Below are 13,557 nucleotides of genomic sequence, written 5' to 3'. Positions count from 1 at the left end.
TGTGAGTTTTCTCCCATACTGAAGACCAGGGGTAGAGATGGCTGGGTATTCAAATAGGTTGGGGTTGGTGCGGGGCCTTTGAAAGCCAAGACAAGGTCACGGAGTTCACTGCCAATTGTCCCTGTCACTGGCCCAACGTTGAGTGTGTGAATGAGTAGGACCTGGGAGCCTTTCAGTACCAAGAAGCATCTTCTTTTAAACTTGCTAGGGATCAGGTCTGGCTGGGAAACTGCAGTCTGGCTGGAGGTGAATGTGGTCAGGACCTGAGCATCAAGTGAAACAGCGCTCACAGCTCAGCAAAGCAAGCGCAGCCGGGTTGAAGGACCATTTTGTTTTCTAGAGGGATCTTCAAGCTCTGCCTGCTTGTGCCGCAGACAGGAAAGCTCACAGAGTCCTGCAAACAGGTTCAAACAATCTGCCTTCACCCAGAAGCCGCTCCTAAGGACCCGGACTTGGTGCACAGAATCCACAGTGACAGACGGGGGCAAAAAATAATAATAATGTCATCCACATAAATTGTCATTGTTCCCATCTTTTCAAAATAAGGGCTGTCAGGCACCTGCAAGACAGAGGGAGCTGAACTGTATTTTTTTAAAAAATATTTATCTTTTAATTGTAGTTGGACACAATACCTTTATTTTATTTATTTATTTATTTTTGTGGTGCTGAGGATTGAACCCAGGGCCTCTCACATGCTAGGAGAACTCTCTATCACTGAGCCACAACCCCAGCCTCCTGAACTTGTATTTTTTTTTTAGTGAGGAGCCCACTCTAGAGATAACTCATCCACTCTGGAGATAATGGCATTAATCCATCTCTTAATACTGTTGCAATGGCGATTAGATGTCTCATGGGTTTTGAAGGGCGTAATTCCTCTCCCACACACATATTTCCTTCCTCTCATCCATCCTTCCAAAAGGATGAACAGCATCCTTTGTTATTCCATGACTTTTATTAAATCCATATTCAGTGATATTCTTGTGCTTAGGGAAATGGCAGAGTAGAGCGATGTAGGGTGCTATCCTTAGATTTTTAGTGGTAGATGGACACAATACCTTTATTTTCTTTATTTTTATGTGATGCTGAGGATCGAACCCAGTAGATCCTCAGAGCTGGGCAAGGGCTCGACCACTGAATACAGTACCAGTCCCCTTGTGTTTCTTTGTGATGCCACCTTTTGGTCTTTCTTTACAACTGGAATTAAAATGTACCCCTCCCCCACTCCTATGATACTGGAACTGAACCTCCCATATCTCTGCTCTCCTGTTCCAAATCTGTTCCAAAGCTGCTCCCTGAGCCCTCTGGGACTTCCCTCTGCCACCTTGTTAGGTTGCCCTTTGTTTTCTGTTTACTATCTTGTTTCGCTGGAAACATCTTCTAGAAGCTTCTTGAGAAACAGTGCTTGGAGGCAATTTTTTTGAGACATTGTTTGCCTGAAAATGTCTCATCTTGTTTCCATTTGATTGATAGATGCATAAGCTAAATAACATTTTCTCCCCAGCTTCCAGTAGCCTTCCATCCTTTAACTGGGATCTATTTTTCCCTCTCTGGAAACGTATACAGTGACTGTTCTGAAATATTATTGTCCTATTTTAACAGTTGTGCAGAACACTCTGTAGGTCTCTTCCAATTCTGTTCAGCTGTAGTGAGTTTTCCAGCAGTATTTCTTTAATACGTTCCTCATAACTGTATTTTCTGTTTTCTAGTTTTTGTCATTTCTGGGTTTAGCCTCTAATTTTCTTATTGTTTTTTCTTACTAGCCATTTTTGTTTTATTATTTTTAGAGAGTTTTCCTTTTTGTTTAACACTTGTAGTTCATACGCCACTGAGGAAGCACTCTTCGATTCCTAGTTTGCTGAGACTATATTCATGAATCCATACTGAATTTTCTAGAATGCTTTTTTGCATCTTTTAATCTACCTTTATTGATTTTTCTATATTAAACCATCCTTACAAACCCACTGCAAAGTTCAGTCTGCTAACATATTGTTTGGTGTTTGCATCTATGTTTTTGAGTAGAATTCTCTTTTTCACAATGAAAATTGACACATTTGTCAGATTTTGATATCGAAGTAATACTAGTCTCATAAAATGAGTTAGAAAATCGTGGGCTGAGGACGTGGCTCAGTGGCAGAGCGCTCACCTGGCACGTGTGAGGCACTGGGTTCAATCCTCACCACTACATACCAATAAATAAATAAAATAAAAAAGAAAAAGAAAATCTTTCCTCACTTTTCTTTCTGGAAACAATGTGTTTTAGACTGGAATTGCTATTTTATTTAATGTTTGGTGAAATGTCCTGTTAAAAAATTTTTTGGCCTGTGTTTTTATGTGTTTGGTTTGATAGGGTGGTTGAGTGGAGAGGGAAGAATTTTTAACCAGTAACTCATTTTATTTAACTTACTTGTTACAAAACTATTGCTATTTTATGTTTTTTCTTGAACCCATTTTGGTAAATTCCTAGGAATTGGTTCACTGCTCCTAAGTTTTCAAATATATTCACAAAAAGTCGATCATATACCCTGTGATCCCAGCAGCTCAGGAGGCTGAGGCAGGAGGATCGTGAGTTCAAAGCCAACTTCAGCAAAAGTGAGGTGCTAAGCAACTCAGTGAGACCTGTCTCTAAATAAAATACAGAATAGGGCTGGGGATGTGGCTCAGTGGTGGAGTGCCCCTGAGTTCAATTCCTGGTACCCCCTCCCCCTGGCCAGAGTTGATCATACTCTAATTGTCATTTTGATATCTGTGAAATAAGTATCCTTGTCCCTTTTATTCATTTTTAATTTGGTTTAATTATGTCTCTTCTTTCTATCAATCTTTCCAAAGTTTTGTCAGTTTTGTAATAAAAAGAATATATTCTTGGGGCTGGGGTTGTGGCTCAGTGGTAAAGCACTTGCCTAGCATGTGAGAGGCACTGAGTTCAATCCTCAACATTACATGAAAATAAATACTATAAATTTTTTTTAAAAAAAGGAATATATTCTTTCCTTGTTGAGTGAAATTTGTTGATTATCTTAGAATCATTATCTCTTCCCAGTGAACTGAACTCTTATGTTGTTAGTTAAAGACTTTCTTTGCCTTTAAAAAAATTTTTTTTTTTTTACTTTAGTGTTTTTTTGTTATCGTAGCTGTACAGTCTTTGTTGTTGGTGGTTTTTTGCTGATAAATCTTCCTTCTTTTAACTTTCAACCTTCCTTTGTTCTAAGGTGTCGGTCATTTGTCTTGTCAACAGCACAAATCTCGTTTTTTTTTTTTTTTTCCTGCTTCTGGTTTGGAGTGTGTGTCTTTTAACTGAATTGCTACTCCATTTACTCATATTCTAATTGCTGATATGTTTATTTATATTTCAGCCACAATATTTTATGCACTTTCTCTTTATTTCATTTCCCTCCAGATTTCTTATTTCACCTTTTGTGACTTTTTTTTTTAAGTGAGAGAGAGAGAGAGAGAGAGAAGAGAGAGAGAGAGAATTTTTTTAATATTTATTTTTTTGTTCTCGGTGGACACAACATCTTTGTTTGTATGTGGTGCTGAGGATCAAACCCAGGCCGCATGCATGCCAGGAGAGCACGCTACAGCTTGAGCCACATCCCCAGCCCTGTGACTTTTTTTTGATGGAGGGTTTTTCTTGTCCATCTTTCTCCCTCTATGAGTTTAGAAGTTTAGGCATTCTCTATTATTTTAGATGCATGTTTTGCTTATCAAAGGGCTGGGGCTGTGGCTCAGTGGTAGAGCGTCTGCCTTGCACATGTGAGGCCCTGGGTTCGAGTCTCAGCACCACATAAAAATAAATAAACAAAATAAAGATATCGTGTCCACATATAACTAAGAAAAAAAATTTTTTTTAAAGTTTCTTATCAGTCCTTTGGTCTCTATGAACAACATAAGAACTTTTAACTTACCATTATCATGGATTTTAGGTCTATCCTTTTTTTTTCTTTTTAACCTGAAAAGTGTTTTTGTGCCATCGCAGTCCTGTTAGATCTGCGCCCACATTTGTCACTTTTATCGCTCATTATTCCATTCTGTGTCTATATTTTCCCCTCAGATATGGATTTTCTTTCTGTTGAACTCAATTATTTAAAATCTCCTTTGATAAGAAAATAGGTCTAGCAAAAAATTTTCAGTTTTGATTCCTGAAAGTGTGTTTATTTCCAGTTGCATCTTTGGAGGACCAACACGGATACAGTTCTAGATTGATAGTTGTTTTCTCTTAGTAGAGTGAATGGAAGTATCGTCTTCATTCCCACTTTTGCTACTGAGAAATCCACAATAAGTCTAATTTCTGTTTCATTGGTGATTTGTCTTTTATTTCCAGCTACTTTCAATATCATATCATTACTTTTGGTGTTCTATGGTTTTTTAGGTGTGCTTTTTTCTTTTTCTTCTTATTTCTATTTATTTTCTATTTTAATGATTCTATTTTTATTCATTTCACTTATTTACTTTTTTTTTTTTTTAAATCTAATTGGGCCTCCTACCCTTTTTTTGTTGTTGTTGTTGGTGGTGGTGGTACTGGGGTTTGAACCCAGGGTTGCTTTACCACCGAGCCACATCCCCAGCCCTTTTTATTTTCTGAGACAAGGCCATGCTGTTGCTGAGGGCCTCACTAAGTCGCCAACAATGGCCTCTAACTCACAATCCTCCCACCTCAGACTCCCAAGTCGCTGGAATTACAGGGGTGCACCATGGCACCTGGACCAACAGCACTTTTCAATGAAGTACTCTTCATCTACAATTTTTAAAAGTTTTTATTTTATTTATTTATTTAGTTTTTCAGTTCCTGTGTGTATCCTTTCTTCTCCATCTTTCTAGTGAGAAATTCCAAACACAGAAAAGCTGAAGGAACTGTTTATTGAACACCATCTAGATTCTGCCACTGACATTTTTCTATACTTACTGTGTCTTATTTTTTATGCATGTAAAGTCAGTTGCAAACCGACTTTAGTGAGCCATCACGCCTATAATCCCAGCAGCTTGGGAGGTTGAGGCAGGAGAATCATGAGTTCAAAGCCAGCCTCAGCAACTTAGCGAGGCCCTAAGAATCTCAGCAAGACCCTGTCTCTAAATAAAATAAAAAAAAAGAGCTGGGGGTGTGGCTTAGTGGTTAAGGCCCTCTGGGTTCAATCCCTAGTGCTAAAGAAAATAAAATGAGAAAATAAAGTCATTTGCAGACATCAAAACCCACCTAAACCCACCATTATGCATTCCTCTTTCAGTTACCTCTGGCTCTTCCTGTGCCAACTAACTGGGAAGCTCTGTATGGGGCAGGGGATAGTTTTAGTTTCTGTCCAGCAGGAAGCCTTCCCAGTTCCGAGGAATATGTGTCTGTGAGTCCTTTAACCTTCCGTTGCCCCAACTGGCCAGAAGCAGCAGCAGGAAAGCCACTCACCCCAGCCTCCTCCCTGGCAGCCGGGCTGCTTCCTGTCCAGACAAGAGTGTGATGACTCCTCCTCCTGTGCAGCCTCCCTGGCCCCGGGGCCTTGATGGTAGCCTGTTCCAGAAGGTTCCAGAAGGTTCCAGGAGGTTCCAGGCTGCCAGGCTGTATATCCCTCTCTTCTTATTCCAAACAAGTGGCTACTGGTTTGACCATCAGGATGAGCTCTTTGAACTTTGCAGGCTTAGTCTGAGATCATAACCACGGACACTTTTTCTTCCCTTCTTCTTGGACCCTTGAGTTTCATCGCCTTGGTAGCCCTTCCTCCAAGGCCATATGTGTGGTCCTTTAGAAAGCCCCTACTAGGCTGCAAGTGGAGAATGCATAACATGCAGGCTTTTGAGTTCTCCCCTATGGACCGGTGTGATTCCTCAAAAAAAGCATATGGCAGTGATTTTATTTGCCAAAATAATAATAATAATTAACATAAAACTTTTAATATCCTGGGGATGGAGGAATGGAGGTCAGGAGGAAACTTTTGGGAAGAATGAATGTGCTGGTTTTGACTATGGTGATGAGTTCATGGGTATCCGCCTCATTCATCAAATCGTATGATTTAAATATGTGCAGCTTATCATACATCAACCGTACTTCAGTAAAGTTGGTAAAATAGCTTTAACATTGTTATTAAATTTTTAATTATTTTAAACCCTTTATTGAGGTAGAACATACATTCAATTAAGATGCACTTAAATATACAGTGTAATTAGGTTTTCATATGGATACCAGCAATACTTAGATTAAAATTCTTTGAGAATTTTTGCAACACATTAGAAACTTCCCTGTGTCCTCGCAGTCGTTACCTACCAAGGGTGAGCGCTGGGCTGACCTGGAACACCACAGATCAGTTTTTCCCATTTTCAAACTTTGTATTAATTCTGAGGTTTGTGTCAACAGTTTGCTCATTTTTTACAGCCATTTTACATTCCATTTTCTGAATATATCACAATTTATCTAATCATCCTATTACTAGTAGACATCATTTCAAATTTTGGGCTATTATGAGGAAAACTTCTAATGTCATTCTCATTCATGTCTTTTAGTGACTATTCACAGTCTTTTTCACTTGGGTGCTATAAGAGATTGAACTGTGGTCTCAAAAGGAATGTCAACATCCTAGTCCTCAGAAACTATGACTCTGAGCTTATTTGTGAAAAGAATCTTTGTAGATGTAATTAAGGACCTTATTTTGGATTTTCCCAGTAGACCCAAATCCAGTGACAAGTGTCCTTCTAAGAGACACAGGGAGGAGGAGAGGTCATGTGAAGACAGGTCACAAGTTGAGGAAGACCTGGGGGCAACAGAAACTGGAAGAGACCTATGACAGAAACACAGCTCTGCTGACATCTTGACTTTAGATTCCCAGCCTCCATAATTCTGAGACGGTAAACTTCTGTTGTTTTAAGCCTCCAAGTTTGAGGTAATTAGTTATGGCAGACCTAGGGAACAAATACAGATGTCATTTAAAATTTACTAACATCCATTATATTTGTTTTTAATGGTGTACTACACTCAAACTGAAAAACACATTTTTAATTAGGTGCTATTTTTTCCCCATTTTATAGTCAAAGAAACGGAGGCACAAGTCTACATAGCCTCCGTGGTGAAGGTACATTTCTTTCAGGTAACCAGGAGCCTAATTGTTATCCTCAGTATCCTCTCCAATGTGAATCTATAATTTTATTCTGCCACAAAAATACTCAATTATGAGTCAAGCTTGAGATTAGTACACACGAATTTTATTTTCAATTGAAATGAGATTTCTGGCCTTGCTTTCGATACAGTTCTGGATGCCCGGAAGTCCAAGAGCGTCTGATAAGGGCCTTCTTGCTACCTCATTACATGGTGAAATGTGTCACATGACGAAACAGCAAGTGTGCTCTCAAACTGAAGTTTTAAAAGTATTCCCAATGCCAGACAAACTTTTTCTTCTATTTCTGGAAACAACCTGATGTTTTGCTCAATATGCAAAAGTGTTGAGAGTAGCCCCGTCTTAGTCCCTTGTGTGCTACTAACACAGAATACCCGAGACTGGGTAATTTATAATGAACAGAAATTTATCTGGCTCATGGTTCTCGGATCTGGGAAGTCCAAGATCTAGGGGTTCCCGGTGGCAAGAGCCTTCTTGAAACCTTAACCCATGGAAGAAATTGGAAACTTCTTAAGTTTCTAACACATTCAAACTATAGCAGGCCTCAGTGCATTTGTTAACATAGCTGCAAACCTTGTCAGTCACAGTGTGGGACTGTACTCTGAGAGCCACATTCTACCTAGAGGGGCCTATTCCTTGGGCAGCCTGTGCTCCTTCTGCTAGTATGGCTAGTTCTCCATTCCTGTCTTTTTTCAGGTCTGCAAGGACAAGTCCAGCTGTTTCCTATTAAAATAAGCTTTACAAGAATTTTTAAAGATTTTTCTTTCACAAAGCAGAACCCAATATGCATAATTCCAATACATAGAGCAGAAAATCAACCAACCAACCAACCAACCAACCAACAACAACCACAACCCCCACCCCCCAAACTATACCTAATGAAACCTGCCTTGTTTGGAGGGCTTTTCTGACAACCTGATTGTGGAACAAAATGGAATCATTTCAGTTCCCTGTTCTTTGTTCCCTTTCCAAATACGCATGCATCACCTTCTCATTTTCAGGGTTCTCCCTGGGGCTGGAGTTGTAGTTCAGTGATAAAGTGCTTGCCCAGCATGTGCGAGGCACTGAGTCTGATTCTCAGCACAGCATATAAATCAATAAAAGAAAGGTCCATCAACAACTAAAAAAAATATTTGAAAAAAAAAAAAAGAGTTTTCCTAATCAGCAGTATGGAAAAGCACCCAGAGCTAAACAAAGCCAACATAGAGCTGACAAGTGTTCTAGAATTCCTGTATTTCTCCTAGCTTTATTTCCCCAGCACCTGGTTCCCAGCGTCTTGTATAATGTGGTTGTTAAAATCATGAACCATGGAGGCTTAGTCAAACACCCTCTCGGGAACATATAATAGTAGCTTCCACGGTGATTGGATACTTAGTGTGTACTCAAAGCCCAGGCCAAGCATTTTACTTATATTATCTCATTACAGCCTCTCAAAACCCCTTGAGGTGGGTAATAAACTCCATGCTTTATAGATGAGGGCTGTAAGCTCACTGACTGCAGGGACCAAATCTGTAGATCTGTGGCTCAGTTCCCCTTTTCAAGAAGAGCAGCTGACAATGTGTTTGTCACTGGGAGAGGAGAAAGTCTAAAAAAAAAAATATTGCAATTGATCAAAAGACCCTCCAACCCTCACTACTGAAACGGACCCTCTACTATGTTGGAGGTCCCTGCAGAGTCCAGATGGGCTGACAGGTGGGATGGAAATTCCATTCATTATGAATCCCTCCAAAACAAAAAAATTTACATTTGGTTTTGACAACTCCTTGTGGAAATACACCCCAGTGGTCAGAAAAAACAACTTTATTCAGGTTTGAGAAGCAGAGTGAGTCATGTTATTTCGAACTCTATCTGGGTCTTCTCAGACTTTTCAAGATAGCAATGAAATATATACAATGAGACCCAAAATTGAAAAGTAGGTGCTGGGAAGAAAGATGGGGAACAGGAAGAAATGCATTAAGTCCAATCTTTAGTATTCTGGTTCAAAAAAATAAAAGGAAAAAACAATCTTCACTCCTGCCCTGGTGCTAGTTCCTTGGGCAACTCAGTGGACACCAAACTTCCTCCGCAGATAGCCCCAAGTTCAAGGACAGGAAATGGCCTTGAACCTGGAATCCCTGCTGTGAGAGTAGCATCTTTTCTATTCAAGATGACAGAGGACAAAGCAAATGTTGATGAGAAGCAAAAACCCAGTATCACTCAGAGGTCACGCTAGAGGGGGTGGCTGGGAGGGAACTGTCCCATAGGAACACGTCAGTTTTGTAGAACTGGAGCTCAGTGTAGCCAGAAGGGTCAGAATGTGAACCAAAAAATTGAGGAGAGGACATCAGAGGAGCTGGGACTTTCCAGGGAGGAGTGCGTGGGACAGGGTTTGGTCCACATCAGACTCACTGGGGGAAGCAACCCGAAGTTGACAGAGAATGTGGGCGGGATTTGATGGGACTGCGGGTTCTGGGTACTGAGTGGGTACATGCATGGAACAAACCAGAAGTCACAGTTCATTGGAAACAAACAGACACAGACGACAGGACAGCAAATCTTTGGGGGATATTTAAGATCCAAACTAGAGCACCCCCCCCATTCCATTATCTCTGCCTTTCTCACCTTCAGGGAAGTCACAGGTCAAAAGACTGCCCAACAGAGTCCCATCTGGGGTGGGGGTGAATGGTCCAGATTTTGTGCTATTTCTATAGGTTTTTCCACATGAAGTTGATGCATAGACAGGGTCACTTTCACTCCTTTGTGGGTGCCCGACAGAGTGTGGGTCTGAATATTTCTGACAAACTAATAAGCGTTGAGTAATGTTTTCACTCCCCAGATACATCAAGATTTGCTGTACCATCTCACCACAGACCCAAAGCAAGAGGCCTACAGATCATCAACTGGAACCTCCAAAACCGTGAACCAAAATAAACCTTTTTGCTTCCTCCACTGAATCTCTCAGGTATTTGTTACAGTAATGGGAGGCTGACTAACACAGAAAAGGATGTTTTTCAATTCACAGAGTATTTAGGGTGAGGAAGCATGAGGACATTCTTAGGTAACCCTGTTCTGTTTGAGATTTCATTTCCACATACAAGCGCTTTCCCATGTTTCCAAGATCACTGGATTCACATGAGTTTTCTTCTTTCTGTAGTCTCAACTCTGAACTTTACTCAAAAATCTGCCTGCCAATGCAGAAGGTCAGGAAAGGTAAAGAGAACACTGATTGGAAGCTCAGTTTCCCCCGATAATTCACACCCTAAGAAAGAATCTTGAGTCAACCTTGATGATACCTGAAGGTACTAATCTTGGGCAAGGACAGAAGAGGGAAAAGATTGCCAGGTGAAGCGAGGACACATTGGACAGCTGGACACTTGGGAATAGGTGATCTCCACCTACCTGCTGCAGGTTCCCAGGGTCAGCTTGAGCTCTGCTGCATGTTGCTTGACGCCTCCATCAGAGGTCCCACGGGCATCTCTAGATAAAACTCTTGGCTGTTTATTTTGCAAAACATTCCAATTCTCTGCTGCCCTTTCAGTTGCTAAACCACAGGCTTGGGGGATTTAGCTGGGTCCCACTCCTAAGTATTGGGTCCCACTCCTAAGTATGGACTGACAGGCAAGGGTCACGCACATTTGAGGAAACGTAACCAAAATACATGGACAGCGACCCCATGTGGGCACTTTGGAAAACTCAGTACATTCAGGACAGGTTGAGCATCCCTTATCCAAATTGCTTGGGACCAGGAGAGTCTTGGATTTGGAATTTTGAAAAATTTTGGGTGGCGGGAGACGACTTTTAGGGAAATACTTATCTAGCAGGGTGTACAGTGACTTCACTTGGGTGTCCTTGACCTAGGAGGACATCAGGAGGTGGCTTTGGGCCAGCTGGTGCCATCAGGCTGGGAAGGACCCTCCCCCGGGAACACCAGCTCACCACAGGCCACAAGAGGTCTCCAGGGCCGCAGGGGGAGGTCATAGGGTGCACCAAGTGTCCCTCCATCCCCTGGTGGCACGGAGGTAGTGGATGCAGTTCTCCAAGGGCACCGAGGCTCCAGATCCCTACTGCAGGCCCTGTGGGGCCCTTCATGGGCACCCAGCCATGCACGGAAGGCTGGTACAGGGCTGCCTTGTCCAGTGGCACAGAGGGGCTAGGCCAGGGGCAAGCCGCCAGCATCAGAGCGCCACGTGTGTCTGAGACACCCAAGTCATCCTGAGGATCCATGCTAAAGTCCCCACCCAGGCCATAGAGGGTATTCATGTGGCTCTCACAGTCACCCTAGGGCCTGGGGTTCATGGATGGCCATCGAGAGGCCAGAGGCCGCCTGGACCCCCCAGGACGTGGAGAAAGCCCTGAGTGTTCTCTGAACACAAAATTCTACACACAAAACTTATTTATTTGTTTTTAATTTTTTTTTTTAGTTGTTGACAGACCCTTATTTTATTTATTTTTATGTGGTGCTGAGAATCGAACCCAGTGCCTCACACATGCCAGGCAAGTGTGCTACCACTGAGCCCCAGCCCCAGCCCACAAAACTTATTTTTGGTTTCATATATACCTTCTCCACATAGACCGAAGGTAATTTTATATATTTTTAAAATAATTTGGGGCATAAAACAAAGTTTTGTGTACATTGGACCATTAGATATGTGGCCTCTCATTAGTACTCAAGAATTTTCAGATTTTGGAATATTTTGGATTTCAGATTTTCAGATTAGGGATGTTCAACTGATATTGTAAAGATATCAATGGCTGGTTATAGCCTAATAGTCAAATTCTCATTATTGGATTTTTTTTCCTTTTGAAGCTTGATAAACTGACTCTGGAGTAAGAAGATAAGACTTACTGATATCAAGACTTACTACAGGGCTAAAGTAATTCAGATGGTTTATAGCTCAGGGCTGGATAGGAAACCAACCTGAGCACTCACAGACGGACTCCTGCAGAGGAAGCAGGGCTGGCCGGGCAGTCGGTGGGACTCTGGCTCACCCAGGAGCATTCGTGCCAGCTCCATTTTCATAGCTGAAAACCAGACACAAGCCAGTGTCCATGGGCAGGGAAAAATGGATTAATTGTGATGCATTCTCACAATGGAATACTGGACTGCAGTAAAAATAGATGAAGTAGACTTAACCTGCAACCACACAGATGTATCTTAGAAATACAGTAGACTCTCCCCATCTGTGGTTTTGCTTTCCAGGGTTTCAGTTACCTCCAGTCCAAAAATATTAAAAAGGAAAATGCCAGAAATAGACATTTCACAAATTTTAAGTCGTGTACCAGTAGCATAATGAAATCTCAGCCTTGCTCTGTCCTACCCAGGATGTAAATTATGGCTTTGTCCAGTGTATCCATATTGTATATGTTACCTGTCCATTAGTCACTTAGTAGCCATAATCGTTATCAGATCCACTGTTGAAAAATTGGTACTTGTGTATAGGATTCTGAATATGGATTCAGAGGTTCCAGGCATCCACTGGGGGTCTTTTAATGTATCTCCAGAGGATAAGGGGCACTATTGTAATGTTGCATGAGAAAATCAAGTCCTAGAAGATGATGCATGACCTATGTACATATAGGAATACATGACCATTATAACTCCACATCATATACAACCACAGAAATGGGTAGTTATACTCCATGTATGTATGATATGTCAAAATACATTCTACTGCATTGACTAAAAAGAAAAAATAAAAAAATTTAAAAAGATGACATGTGATAATGTTTCATTTGATTTAATAATTTATTTTTGGTACTGGGAATTGAACATAGGGGTGCTTAACCCCTGAGATACATCCCCTGAACTTTTTATTTTGTATTTTGAGACAGATTATCACTAAGTTGCTCAGAGCCTCACTAAGCTGCCAAGGCTGGCCTTGAACTTGTGATCCTCCTGCCTCAGCCTCCCTAGTCACTGGGATTACAGGGTGTACCATTGCGCCTTGCAGACATGGTTTCATTTTATAAAACTCAAAAATAAGCAAAACTTTAAAAATACATTATTTAGAAATACATACTAATGTGGTTAAAATTATTAGAAATAGTGGAATGATCTGGGTGCAGTGGAGCATGCCTGTAATCCCAGCGGCTTGGGAGGCTAAGGTGGGAGGATTGCAAGTTCAAAGTCAGCCTCAGCAATCTAATGAGACCCTAAGCAACTTAGGTTAAAAAAAAAAATAGAATGCTAACTTTCAGATGAAGGGTAATAAAGACTTCTGGAAGAGAAGCAAAGTGGTATGGGAAGTGGCCTAAGGTAGTCACGGGTTCAAACTAAGAACAGGGTTTGGGGCTCATTTTATTGTTATATAAAAAAACTCACATCCATGATGCAGATGCCCCTTTGTATGTGTCAATTATTATGTAATAAAAATGGAAAAGGAGGAGAAAAGTACCCAACTTAAGCCATGTGGAATGCCAGTATTATGGGCCAGGTCGAGGAGAAGGAACTGTACACAGAAGTGAGATGGGGGTCTCAGAGATGTAGGGG

The sequence above is a fragment of the Callospermophilus lateralis genome, chromosome 18 (assembly GCF_048772815.1).
Source record: "Callospermophilus lateralis isolate mCalLat2 chromosome 18, mCalLat2.hap1, whole genome shotgun sequence".
Taxonomy (NCBI): domain Eukaryota; kingdom Metazoa; phylum Chordata; class Mammalia; order Rodentia; family Sciuridae; genus Callospermophilus; species Callospermophilus lateralis.
This window is presented reverse-complemented; position numbering follows the sequence as displayed.